Consider the following 14,455-nt stretch of genomic DNA (forward strand, 5'->3'; position numbering starts at 1 on the left):
TGATTTGAATTCCTAAGTTCTGCAGCAATATAAATTATTGTTCTCATCATTAATACTACTACTACGACTACTAATAGTATCATAAACACTTGTATAGCAAAGCACAAAATTTAAGATAAAAGTGGTCTTTGTCTCATAGCAAGCTGTAACATTAAGTGGGGAGTATGGAAAATGCCTCAAAGACACAGTAAAGCCCTTCCAGGCATATGTCTTGGGTGATCCGTATTTGAGATGCCAGTATTACTTTAAGGAAATAAAGCCAAGTTATCTCCAGGGGATAATAAGAGAATAGTGAAGTATTTTTCCTTTCTGCACCAGCAGAGGTAGTTTCTCATGGTCAGGAGAGCAAGCACTGCCTACCCTCATCTGTGTCAGATGGAGAATAGTCTTTATTCACTGTTCTAAATCAAACTTCAGGCGTATCTTTACATGTTTCTAATGCATACCCACTTACAGATGTCAGCAGCTTCCACGCCAGAGAAAATGTTTTTCTTTCTGCTGCAATGTTAATACAGTTCTGTCCCTACATCTGTAAGCCACTGTTGTTTTCCTTATGTATTTTGTTTGCAGCATTACGCTAGCATTAGAAATTAAATGACCCCTGCTGGAATTTATAATAAACAAATAAATCCCCATCTCATTCATCCAATTCCTCTTAGAAAAATAAAAAACAAAACTAAAAACTAAGCAACCTTCTTTTCAAAGAAATGCTGTATTCTGAGCAGCAGACCTCTGTCCCTTCAGATGAGCTGCACCTCTAATCTCACAGAGGTCAATGTGGTGCAGTGCAATGACAGTGGAAGACTCTCTTAAATTTTTTTTTTAGATTGTCATCAGCCCACAGCAGCAAGGCTGCTCAGAGCAGCGTTCTGCACTGGGTAACACATTGTCATGGCAACCAAACAAATGGGTCATCCCACTCCTGCCTGGCTTCGTTGTTGCACAGTGTGTAAGAGAAATCACAGCACGAGCGCAAACGTGTCTTTGAGCTTCTGCGAGACTCAGTCAAGTCCCCTTCCTACTCTGCCCTTGGGCACAGTAGCTGTTGGGGAGGCACTGGGCCTGTGTGCCTGCTCAGGGACACACAGATGCTTCAGTCTATGAGCTCAGAGGGTGAAGAGAAGGGCTTTGGAGTGAAAGCAACTGCCAGGAACCACTGATGATCTTCTGCAGTCATTGGGTAGTAGAGGGACACACTCTACTAAAGCAAAGGCAATAAAGTGGGAATGGCTGAGCCAAGTGCTGGTGGTGGAATAACTGGGAAATGTGGTGATGTAGTGGAACAAGTGGATAGAATCATAGAATGGTTAGGGTTGGAAGGGACCTCAAAGATCATCTGGATGAGGGAGTCCTCTGAGCAGCGTGAAGCAGTGTGTCTCCTGAGCACTGATTTCTTCTGACTTCTTCTGTCCTGTGCTTTCCTCACTGTTCCAGTCTTGTTCTCCTTCCTCAGAATTCTCCTCATTCTCATTATTTCCTCCTTTTCTGCTCCCATTCTTTCATGTATTCTGTTATAATCCTTCGCTGTGACTTCATCTTCTACTTCTGTGATCCTATTAGCTCACATCCACCCTGCCACTCTCCGTAGCTTCTGGTAGGACTGTTTCAGCATTATGTATCCTTTACATTGCAGGATACTTTCTATCATGAGGCCTTATTTTCAGACAGATGAAAACTTAATCAAGTTTATCGCTAATCCAGCTGGAATTGTGTGTGCCAGACACCTGCATGAAAAAGGTATTTTCTTGAATTTTATGTAATAATTGTCAGCAAAAATTCATAAAACATTTCCAAGATTCAGAGTAGAGTTGACAGGGAGCTGGGCCAAAATTATGGTAATCTTAAAAAAATTTAAACAAATTTCTCACACTTTCCCTATCCCCATGGTACACAGCAGGGATATGCAGTTTATCAGAACATCCTGCAGTTTCCTTCAGGATGTGCTTCTTGTTTTCCTTATGAATATCTGCACTTTTCCAAATAAGATATAAGCCCCTGAAAAATTGTTATTTGCACATCTCAACAGAGAATTCTTAGTGTTTACCAGATAAGACCCCAGTAGGTTTTATTTATGCTGTGCATGCTACAGGCCAGAGACTGGAGTGCAGTGTCCCCCAAGGGGAGGAGAGACAGTAGTTTGAAAAAGGTAAGCAGACTCTTGAGATGGGATCTGGATCAAGAGCAGACCAAGACTACTAGATAAGAAGATGAGTTTAAGATGATGAGAAGAATCATAGAATCATAGAATAGTTTGAGTGAGAAGGGACCTTAAAGATCATGAATACAATCCCCCTGCCATGGGCAGGGACACCTTCCACTAGATCATGTTGCTCAATGCCCCATCCAACCTGGCCTTGAACACTTCCTGGGATGGGGCAGCCATAACTTCTCTGGACAACATGCTCCAGAGTGAAGAATTTTTTCCTTATATTTAATCTAAATCTACCCTCTTTCAGTTTAAAAGTGTTATCTCCATCACTACACTCCCCGACAAGTCCCTCTCCATCTTTCCTGTGGCAGTAAGAAGACTTAAAGGCAGTGGTTAGCTGTTTTCAGAGACCAGATCTAATGTGTGAGCAAATGAGAAGAGAAAAGAAGGGTACTGGATTTTATGATGGCCACAGATCCTGGGGAAAAACTGGGACTGGACAGGCAAGTAGACTTTGAGGAAGGAGCCTGTAATGAAAATATACTGTGTGCAGCTTTGCAGATAAAGAAGCACTTATGTGAGAACAGGGAGGCACAAGAGGCAGCCATGGGCAGTGAGAGGAGATGCAGTAAATGAAGAGGCTCAGCTCCTGAGAGAGCAGTGGTGCAGCAAAAGAAAAAGAAGAAACAGGACAGATTGCATGAGGACTAGGAAAGAAGAAAGTGGGACTGATGGCAACGGAAGACTGTTGCGAGAAATCCAAGAGAAGGTAACAGAGACTGAGACAGGACAAAGAGCTATAAAACACTGTAACAAAGAAATGCTGGAAACATGGGTCGGAAGGGATTGATCTTGCGAATAAACAGCAGTAGCTATGCCTGGAATGGAATTCAAAATTCATGAATCTCACCGTTCATCCGCTGTCAGCAAATATGTGCAAAACTCCTCAGCAAAAGGTCTCATTGCCCCACCAAGAAAGTCAACTTGCCATAGCCAGCAGTTGCTTCATTAGCTCAAGCTGCAGAGGTCTGTGCAGTAGCTCTAGATGTTGCCAACATGCAGGCAAACCATGAAGACACCAGGATGATGCCACATTATGGGATATTCTACTCCTGTTTCTGATTTAAAAACAAACAAAAGATTAAAAAAAAAGCAGAATATTACCTGCACACTCCTTTCAAAACCTGATGCTCACAAAGCATTGGAAATGCACTTCTCTGTGCAATCTTTTCTCAGCCCTCTTGTATGACTGCATTACGGTGGAAGGTTTACTTAAAGGTCATTCACTTATATTGTGACAGGAGTCAGAGGCTTAGTTTCATGCAACAGCCTGTTGTGAAAATCAGCTGTGTCTATGCTGCAAAAAGTTTGCAGCTTGAAGGCTCACAGGTCAGAAGGTTTTTATGGAGGGAAGAGGGAGGAGAAAGTCTGATATCTGCATTAAACCTGCTGCAGAATTATCTTCTACTCTGTCTCTCTCCATGATGTTGTCTACCATGCTAGGCAAGTCACTAGAGCCAAACTATTCATGTGTGGCAATTACATTTTACGCATCATCTGGGCATCTCACTTGAGCCTGAATTGATAAGGTGTTGCACTTTCTCCATTGCCTTTCAGGTCTTTGAGAGCTGTGCTTTGAATGCCTGATGTGCTAAATGCGTTGAAAAAAAAAGTCTTCTCTTGGCCACTCAGAAAAAACAGGAACTGTTTCTTTTAATTTCTTTTGTTCCTCAGTCCTCCAGATATGAAATCAATGTATGAGTACTGCCTTATGTTACAGAGATGTTCTGAAAATATGTTCATTTCTATTTGTGTAGCTGTTGGATGTTAATACAAACAGCATGAGAAGTCTCAGAAAGTTCAATAGCTCCGTCTTTAGAACAGGTTTTGAAAAGTGCAGGATATAAGGCAGAGGAGCCACACAAATAAACAAAACACTGAAAAGCTACTTAAAAGGCGAGCACTCAATCAGGCAGAAGTGCCATAAAAAAGCACGGTATGTAATGAAGAGATTGCAGCTGGAATTAGAAAGCATCAGCACAAAAAGCCAAATTAAGTTTGCATACTGATCTTCATTTTTGCGTTTCCTATCTGCTGAGGGCTTGACTTTTCGGTCTCAAAAATAACATAATAATGTAACATTGCACAGGCTTTGTACATACTCATACTTTCTGCAACAGACGCAAACAAACTTTGAGAACAGTAAGAAAACCCCATCCTTCAGAGCCATGGCGATAACGGACTCTTTTCTAGATCATTGTGGTCATGTAATTTGGGTGTGACTGTATCCTAGTCTGTTCTTCCGTTTTTTGTTCTTCCATATTTTTTCCGAGTAAGAGTGTGCCTTCGATGCATTTATACAGTACCCCGTGCAGTCAGACTACAGTCCTGATAGCTGTGAGATGTTTAATGCAATACAAATGTAAAATCATCTTGGTATTGTCAAAATGACTAGAAGACCATTATGGAGACAGGTATTTTAGAAATGCGATATAAAAAAGCAGTCCTTGACCGAAGGAATTTATACATTTAAAATAAGACATACCTATATAAATAAGACACAGATACATTAACAAGACATAAGTAGATGAAATAATAATAAAATACGGTGGTCATATTAGCAAAAAAAAATCAGTAGTTTTCTGCATTTAAGCAAACATATTTGAGACCATTGTTGTATCTTTCATATCAGACCTGCTTGCCACTGCTTTCCAGAGCTGCAGTTAAAGGGTTAGCTATTTATTTTCCTCCTTGTCTCTAGAGGTTTTTACCTATAGTAAGCAAAATGCAAGCCAGTGATCGTGTAATATATGATGGATTCTTTGTTCTGTTTCCAGTTCCAAAAGCCCTTTTGTGTCCACTGTGTATTACTGTCTAAACAATTAATTTTGTAAGGTATAACAAAGAGGGAGAATATATCAAAATCTATGTGATAGTAATGGTGAACATTATGAAATCAGAAAACTTAAGTTATTCAACGTCACTGCATTATGCAAGAGAGCAAGGCTCCAAAGATTTATGACACATTTCTGTTTGAAGATGGGAAGGGAATAGTGGGAAAATCACACTTTTGAACAAAATGCCTGAGGATTATTGTACTTGGAAGACAAATATCGTATTTGTGCATGTGTTCAGTATTCACAAACAATATGTAGATGAAACATTTAATGAGTTGAGTTTATAGAAGACCTGCAAGCGTGAGCTATTTATAGCTAACATAGTTCATGGTACCAGTGAAAAACGTGGTAACAGACAAACATTAAAAAATTACTATTTCAAGAATACAAGAACATAGACCTTCCAGCAGAAGATCCATAGTTCATATTAGTTTGGGAAACTGAAAATGTGCCCACTTCTGACACAAATAACCAGTATTTCCCTTGCCAACAGCCAACAGGATTGGAAATTCAGAATGCAAGGGAACTCCATATTCAGTTCCAGTATTTAACACGACCTGTACTGAATAGCTCCTTTTCTTTTTTCTTTGTCTAATCTCTTTCTTCCTCTTTTCAAGTCTGTTGTTCACTCCAAAGGTGACAACATAATAATAAGAAGAAATTGGGATACAGGAGACCTGACCACACATACCCGACTTCACCATGGGTGTGTTTGAACTAGTTACTTTCCTTCTCTGTGCCTCAGCTTTTCTCTCTGTGAAACAGAGCCAACAACGAGCTAGTGCAAAAGCAGGATCTCGGCATACTCTGCAGTGAGGGAAAAAACCTCATTCTTGCATGTCCAGTTATTTGTCTTTATTTGATTTGCAAAAATCTTATCAGTTACGTCTAATTTGGGGAAAAACAAATCACAGCTAACTCAGTTTTGCCTCAGCCACCTACTTAATGTTCACCACTAAGGCATGGAGATGTTTCAGGCGCAACAACAACAATGAAATTCCTGCTTAATTAATTTCCGATTTTAATCTCAAATCATGTTTTATGAAATCATTCCTCTCACTGAGCATTCTACGTTAATATGTATTAAGTACCGGGTCGGCTTACTGAAGTAGTTAATTTCTTTCATTGGAAATCTTTCACTGAAAATTGTCTTTCTAAATTTATAGAATATTTTAGGATTGACACAGGAATTACAGGGCAAAAAGTTGTACCTTTTGTTATGTGAGAATTCAGGCTTTCTGAAGGCAAATATTCACCAGCATTAACAATTTTACATGTATCATAGTGGTACTATTATTGAACTTCTGTCCTTCACTTGTAAATTCTTTCATTTCAAGACGAGGCTAGAAAGAAGAAAGATTTCTGGGGAAATGCAAAGCTGAGACATAAACTAAACCAAGGGAAACAGGTTGTATATCTTTGTGAAAATTACTTTCTCAATATTACATGTGTATAAAGGGTTGATATTTTGCCAAGCTCTATTTTTCTTGTCCTTGGTGCTAGACTGAGGAAAAGAGCTTCTGGCTATGGCAAACAGTACTGGTTCTGGCATGCTTTGCACCAATTTCTACAAAATATCATCCTCATATTAACAACTGGAACAATACTCGTGAGGCAGTTTCTTCATATGTCTCTTACACAGGAGGTAAAAATGCATTGATAGAGAACAGTAGAAACTTCATCAAAACTGATCATTTTTGACTGATGGTTATATAATATCCTGTAACAAAATAAAGATTAAATAGACCTAGACAAAATGCAATGTAAACATAATAGTGCAAATAGAACATAGTCTAGGTTCCATTTTACAGTTTCACATTATCATTAAAAAGCAATGAAAACCATAATGATAAGACGCCACATAAAAAAAAACAGCAGCAGAGAAACTAATAAGAATAGTATGGAAAAGGAAAGAATTGTACAGCATAGTGATGTTCATAATGCATGAGGGGGGAACCAAAAAAGACATAGTGAACTGGGACTGTACAGAGTTAAATTAACTTGATTTCTAATATTAGAAGTCTATTAAAAAAAAAAAAAAACCAAAAAAAAACAAAAAAACATGAATTTCAGCAAAGAAACATATATTGGGAAAGCCTAAACAAAAACCAACCAAACAAACAAATTAACAACACAAAGTGAGTCAAGGAAAGTTCTAGTTTCTTTGCCACAAGACAAACAAAGTAAAACACCGGAAACTTTTTGCATGCAACAGGAAACGGCAGACAATAAATATCCATATGTGAGTGTGTATAAATAACAACAATGGAACTGTCAGGAGTTGTATACAATGGAAGTAAATTCAGCACCTTTCCTTTAAAATGGCACAAAACTAAGAGTGAAAATAACAGCTTGCTTCTGTAGTAAGCAAAAAAAATCCAGCTCAGATTAAGACAAAATCAAAGATTGAATAGCAGCTAGAGTTCTGACAGCAGTAATGAGTCTAGAATGGCATGTGAATTGGGTTTTATTTATTTTTTGCCAACCAACTTCTCCCTGGGGTACTGTAAGCACCTAAAGCCTCCATCACGACCAGTTCAAAGCTTTAAAAACAGCAGGCACCTCGAAGTAACACAGTTCAGGTTGAAACTTAGTATCAGAAGACACTAGAGGTTTCAGAGTGTAAAGGTTTGTAAGTTGTCAGAGTACCTTTATTTTGTACTGATAAATGATATTTTTAAAACATGATTTCTTCATGCATTTATTTTTCGGTTTTATACTTTCCCTGTATCTGTTTTCCTGTTCACTGTCCATATATAGATATCATAGAGAGAGAGAGATATTATAAAGATCATATATAAGTGGATTCTACACACACTCAGAAATATATGGCAATTCTTTCTCTTTCTGGATTATCCATACATGGACAATTTTCCAAAAAAACTTGAACAGCAGTTCAGTGTTGAATTTCCCCTCTCTCAGACATATAATCTTGAATGGCTCACTATCATTTCAAATGTTCATTTTGATATATGTCTGTCTCACTGCAAACTGTCCATTTTTCTTTATAAATAAGCCTTTCAGCCTTAAGACAGAATAATTTGTTCTGTCAATTCAGAAAACCATAAGATCATAGTGCCTTAATAGAGAGACTATTTCTCCCTCTCTTGCTTTCTCTCCTGTGTACACAGGCAGCTCCTGCCCTGAAATGAAATCTCAGATCTAGTTACGTTTTATACAGGAAGTAAAATTACTTTACTAGCCTCAGGAAAGTACTTAAAATATATTTTCAAATGTAATATCACTAACACGGTAACAAAACTGTTCTGTTTACTGGCTGGCTATTAGAAATCTAGGTGCATATTCACTGCACCAAATCACAAACGCTGCAGGAAAAGAAAACATAACAAGGTGGGGTGAATTACAAACTGAACATTATCCTCATCTCTAAATGGGTAAAGCGTGTTGGATATGTTGGACATAGTATGATATGAACTTCCTAGCTACTATTAACATGTGAGACTGTCAAGCATCTTTTAAAAACTCCTAGGATTCAGGCTTTTTTAACGTTAGTTTGCAAAGGAAGGTTTTCCTGAACAAAAGATATTTCAGGATCATAAATGATGGCTTTGAAAGAGACATCCTGGATAATCTAATCCAAACACCTACTTCAAGAAATGATGGTTTTATATTAGTCTTCCCATAAGTGTACTTAACCTTTCCTTAAAGACATCTAATTATTTTGTCTCTACTCCAGTGGGAAACTGTTATTCTATGTGATCAACCTCAGTGTTAAAGTCTGTAAAATGTCTATATAGAATCATAGAATCATAGAATGGTTAGGGTTGGAAGGGACCTCAAAGATCATCTACTTCCAACCCCCCTGCCATGGGCAGGGAAACCCTCCACTACACCAGGTTGCCCAAAGCCTCATTCAACCTGGCCTTGAACACTTCCAGGGATGGGGCATCTACGACTTCTCTGGGCAACCTGTTCCAGTCCCTCACCACCCTCTGAGTGAAAAATTTCTTTCTTATATCTAACCTAAATCTGCCCTCTTTCAGTTTAAATCCATTGCCCCCTGTCCTATCACTACGTGCCCTTGTAAAAAGCCCCTCCCCAGCTTTCCTGTAGGCCCCCTTTAGGTACTGGAAAGCTGCAATAAGATCACCCCAGATATATATCAAGGCTAATTTTATCTTTCTTCCAACTAAGAGTCTGGCCATTACTTCTGCCCACTACAAATTTTTGCACTTTTGTCTTTCTTGTTTTCACACATTATGATGGATGTATTTCTCTCTCTTTAAACTAAACAAGTCCTTTCACGATTTTCACACTACCCTCCAATGACCCTGTCTACATTATTCTGTACTTCAAGCACAGACAGCCCAGTACTATATAAAATGATAGCGATACCCTTCCAACTCTTCAAAAAATGTTTTTGCTTAGATTTCTTTAAATACATATGTGTTATTTTTGTGACATCTTCAAATAAGATCTCATTTTTGTTTGCATGAGTGACGGAATTATATTTCCTGCACATATTTTATTTTATGCCTATGCTACATAAATTTCTCCTCCAGTTTCTCATCTTTTGCGCTGTGAATAGCAGAATGGAAAAAAATCTATTAGAAGAATGAAGTTTTCTGTTGTCTTGATTTGCTTTTTATGCAGTAGTTTCTTGACCTTGTATTTTAATTGTCAGGTGCGTACATCTATCGGTGGAATAACTTGGAATGTAGAATCTTGCTGAATATATCAAATTTCTACATTTAGGACTTTTTCTTTACAACATCAAAGAAGGGCTAGACTATGATCTCAGGGATGGCATAATCTTTGACTTTCCTAACGCTGAGAAATGAGAAAGTTGCATTTATTTTTTGATCAAGACTGCTGCAGTCAGTGGAAAGCTGCTCTAGTGATGGAACTTTTGCCTCAGTCTTCAGAGTAGCCAAAATCCCACGTAATGTATTTTCTAAAACAGCTGGCAGAATTCTCTGTGCTACAGTAATTGGGTAATAGATAGCACTGAGCTAGTGCTTTGTCAACAGTTAGAGAGGGAGGTTATGCAGATTTTCAGTGCTAGGCAAGGGAATGGTTTGGCTTTAACTCCTGTAAATTATTGCTGTATATTTTAGCTCTACACACTCTGGCTACTGTTCCAACGAGGAAAAAACTACCATGATAAAAAAAAAATATATTTTGGTAATCTCTAGCTAACTCTTGATAGCTGCTATTTCTGTGTATTCTGTGCAGAATAATTTTCCAGTTTATGTGCCCTGATACAGAAGGTAAAGACATCTGTCTCCCCACTGAAGTCTACAGACATTCACCTGTTGCCTTCTGTGAAGGCAGAAACATGTTCTTGAAGTGGGAACAATGATAACAGAAATAATTTCATGTTTTTCTTGTCAGTCATCTGCCAGCCCAGCATATTGAATCAGCTCACTGAAAAGCCAGAGGTAACAGAAGTAAAGCTGGCGTGAGGGGAGAAACGCAACTGCAGCTGGGATATGGCAAGGAGGTCGAGGTCAGGAGAAAAGGAGAGAGAGGATGCTCTGCTCAAACCATAGATTCATAGATTCATAGATTCATAGATTTCTAGGTTGGAAAAGACCTTAGAGATCATCGAGTCCAACCATCTCTAATCCCCATTAAACCATATCCTCAAGTAGATCATCCACCCTATTCTTAAACACATCCAGGGATGGGGACTCAACCACCTCCCTGGGCAGCCTATTCCAGTGGCTGACAACCCTTTCAGAGAAGAAATACTTCCTAACATCCAACCTGAATCTCCCCTGACTAAGCTTATGCCCATTTCCTCTTGTTCTATCACCTGTCACTAATGTAAAGAGCCCTTCCCCTACCTCCCCACCATCTTTTCTCAAGTATTTATAGGCCGTAATCAGGTCTCCCCTCAGCCTCCTCTTTTCCAGGCTAAACAGCCCCAACTCCCTCAGCCGCTCCTCATAAGTTTTATTTTCCAGCCCCTTGACCAGTTTAGTTGCCCTTCTCTGGACTCGCTCCAGGAGCTCAATATCTCTCTTAAAGCGAGGGGCCCAAAACTGGACACAATATTCCAGGTGCGGCCTCACCAGTGCCGAGTACAGGGGCAGGATCACTTCCCTGCTCCTGCTGGTCACACTATTCTTGATACACGCCAGTATCCCATTGGCCTTTTTGGCCACCTGGGCACACTGCTGGCTCATATCAAGCCGATAGTCAACCAACACCCCCAGGTCCTTCTCCGCCAGGCAGCTCTCCAGCCACTCCTCCCCGAGCCTATAGCGACGCTTGGGGTTTTTATACCCCAAGTGAAGGACTCTGCACTTGGCCTTATTAAACCAATGAGCTTGAAGGCTAGCTCAGCCCATCTTGTCCAGTCACACATGAGGATGTGACAGCCTAAGATAACGAGTGTAAAATAGTTCCTTAAGGCTCCAGCTGCATCTGATGAGCTTTTTTCTAATGGACAACACTACTCACAGAGTACATGATGGAGTACAATCTTGTAAACCCAGCTAACAGATTCTAAAACTTTGTGCTTGTGCATATCTGTAACTGATGAGATCCCTTCAAGGGATAAAGGATAAACCTCTCTACTGATAATGTTAAATTTTCTGATGCTTTCATTCACCAAGTATTGCTGCATTGCCAGGGAGATGGCACTGCCATATAATTGATTTTTTCTTTCTCTCTGCAATACGTATAAGGATAGCCAAAATTAATCACAGTTATTTCTCCCTCTCATGTGGGGTCTCACACAATGTTTTGTGGTGACTCTGCTGTTAGCCTCAGATTTTAGCTACCAGGAGTTTTTAGGGACCTTTAGGAGCTGTTATGTTGATGACTTGCTTTGTGTTTCTTGTCACAGATGCAAATACTCCATCTCCAGATTCTTGCAACAATGAAATAAAAATTTGATTGAACTTTGACTTTTGAACTTTACAAAGTTGCTTGCGTGCTGCTGACCAGAATGTTGAAGCACTCTGTTTCTCCATTCAATGTAGAGAAGGAAGCTCTCACCGAGCTCAAATTTTCAATCTCAGTCTGCTTTTTCCAGGATCTCAGTCCTTGAACATGTTCATTATTCATGTCTAAGAATGCAGGGTTGTTGTGTGCCGTTTTCTTGGAAAAAAATGAAATAACAATATCTCAGTTTCTGGATAAGGATCCAAGATTTTTCTCTGGATTCATTTGTTGCGGTCAGTGTCTTTGATTGCCTGATGCCCCTGATTCCTACAAGTTCCAGAGTAAACCTCCCAAGGTTGCAAGGCTTCCATGAAACTATCTGTTTTCCAAGTATGACAGACTGATGAGAGCTCACTAGACCAGCACTCCTCAATCTGTACTCATCACTCAGGTATTTTTAGGTGAGAAAGTGAGTGCAATCACTAACACCTTGAATGCTCTCCATACACAGACAATGATTACATGAGGTTCTTTACTTTCCAATTTCTAATGCAAAGACCTCAGAAAAGAAAAAAATAATTAAGGTTATTCTCAGTAGAAATCACTAAGATCTGCCAGAATACAGAATAATTTTCAAGAACTATTGTGAAGACTGTGGAAATTTGGATCAGTGTTTTCGGCAGCAAGCGAGCTAAGTAAAAATGATTTGCAGTTTGGTTTGCTAGGTGGAAGGAGGAGAGAGTAAAGAATTAATCTGGATTTACAGAATGCTGTCGTTTCTGTTCTGACATTATTTTCTTACTAGTATATGAGCAGATTTCGTTCCAACAGATTCTGGTTATGTTGGAGAGACTCCACTCTAATGAAAAGGATTTTGACCTCTTGAAAATAAAACTAGCAGGTTTTGTTTAGATGACTCTTGAAGCAAGTCGAAGAGATGTGAAAATGAAGATTTATCCTAGTTTCAGCAAGCCAAGAGGTACCCCTGAAACACAGAGGAGTAAAAAGTAGAGTTGTTCTGAAAAAATAGATCATTTTTCCTAACAGAGTATGCAAAAAAAATGTAAAAAGCCTGTAAAACAAGCAAGAAAAAGAGAATACAAATATTGAAGTTTGCAATGGTGATTATAACATATGATATATAGGATTGTGAGAACAAGATTTTCCTAATGATTTTTTCTTAAGATACCGGTTTTGGACAACACAGTTGATGTTCAATAGTTAACTCAGGAAACAGAAGAAACGCATCATTGTGTGTCAGAGGATATATTTACAATGCCAATTAGATCAGATAATCTGACAGTGATGAGTGTACAGATAAAACCTATGAATTCTGCGTACTTTCTACTCTGAAGAGAGCTCTCTAGGATAGAAGGCAGAATGAGTAAAGCCTTTCTTTGACCAGTTGGTCAAGCTACTGTCGGAGTATCTGAAATCATAGAACATTTATAGGCTTTTTAACTACCCAGGTTACCTCTTGGTCAAAAAATGCAAACAAAGGTCTAACATAAAAAGGCCATAACACCAAGCAGAGAACTTATGACCTAAGGGAGGAATAAGCAGCCCTGGACCTGGGACAACCTGAGTGTAAACAAACAACTATGAATGTCAGAATAAAACCAAGGTGAACAGACTACTAAAGAGCTGCTGATATTTGTCCTAGAAGAGCACAGGTTCACAGAAGAGCAAAGTAAAGGATTAAGCGTCATCATTACCACTCCACATTTTCACTTCTCTAGAGTGTCATCCACGACACCCCAGCAAGGCTTGGTCTGGTGAGCTACAGTGAAAGCTGTGATGGCCAAGTAACATTTTCAAAACAGCAAGTAATGTTTTAGTAGTAAAAGTAAAACAAGTCAAGTAAAAAAGGCATGGAGGCAACCTGTGCCTATAGACCCAGATAGGAATAGCTTATCTCAGATACTAAAACTTTTGGAGAGCTTTGAAGCAGCAGCGTCTTACTTCTAAGCATTGCCTTTTAAAGCACCCCTCATTCTCTGATCTTTTTATTTCTGTCCTTCTCTTCCCCATTCTTGGTTAAAACTAAAAGTCAGCATGAATAGAAGAAAACTTTTTCAACTTAAATGACATAATTGTCTTTAAGTACCAGTAAATGGACTATTTGAAGCTAATGTGTGCTTTCCAGTGTGTGTATTTTCAGGCAAGTAATCTTGAATCAGACCATTGTAATCCTAGAGAAAAAGCAGATGATTTTAGAGTTTTCTTATCATATTATGGGGATCTCTAGGTGCTTCACATAAATGCAGACAAATTGGTAAATGAGATCGGGTGGAAAACAGCACTACACCAGCAAGCAGAAGAAAACAGATCCCTCAGGAATCCTAAAACTCAGAAATAACTTCCTTAAAAGAAGGAAAAAAAGAACAAGAAAGAATATAAAGAATAAGAAATAACCAGTCTATTGCCGTAAGGGACAGCTCAAAGGAAGAAGAAAAAGATAGAAAGAAGAAGGAACAGCCACAGAATAAAACACAGTATTTAAATTTCCTTATGCTAGAAGTAATGTTTCTTCTTGATCTGTTCAGTATAGATA

This window comes from Tauraco erythrolophus, chromosome 6 (assembly GCF_009769465.1).
Source record: "Tauraco erythrolophus isolate bTauEry1 chromosome 6, bTauEry1.pri, whole genome shotgun sequence".
Classification (NCBI taxonomy): domain Eukaryota; kingdom Metazoa; phylum Chordata; class Aves; order Musophagiformes; family Musophagidae; genus Tauraco; species Tauraco erythrolophus.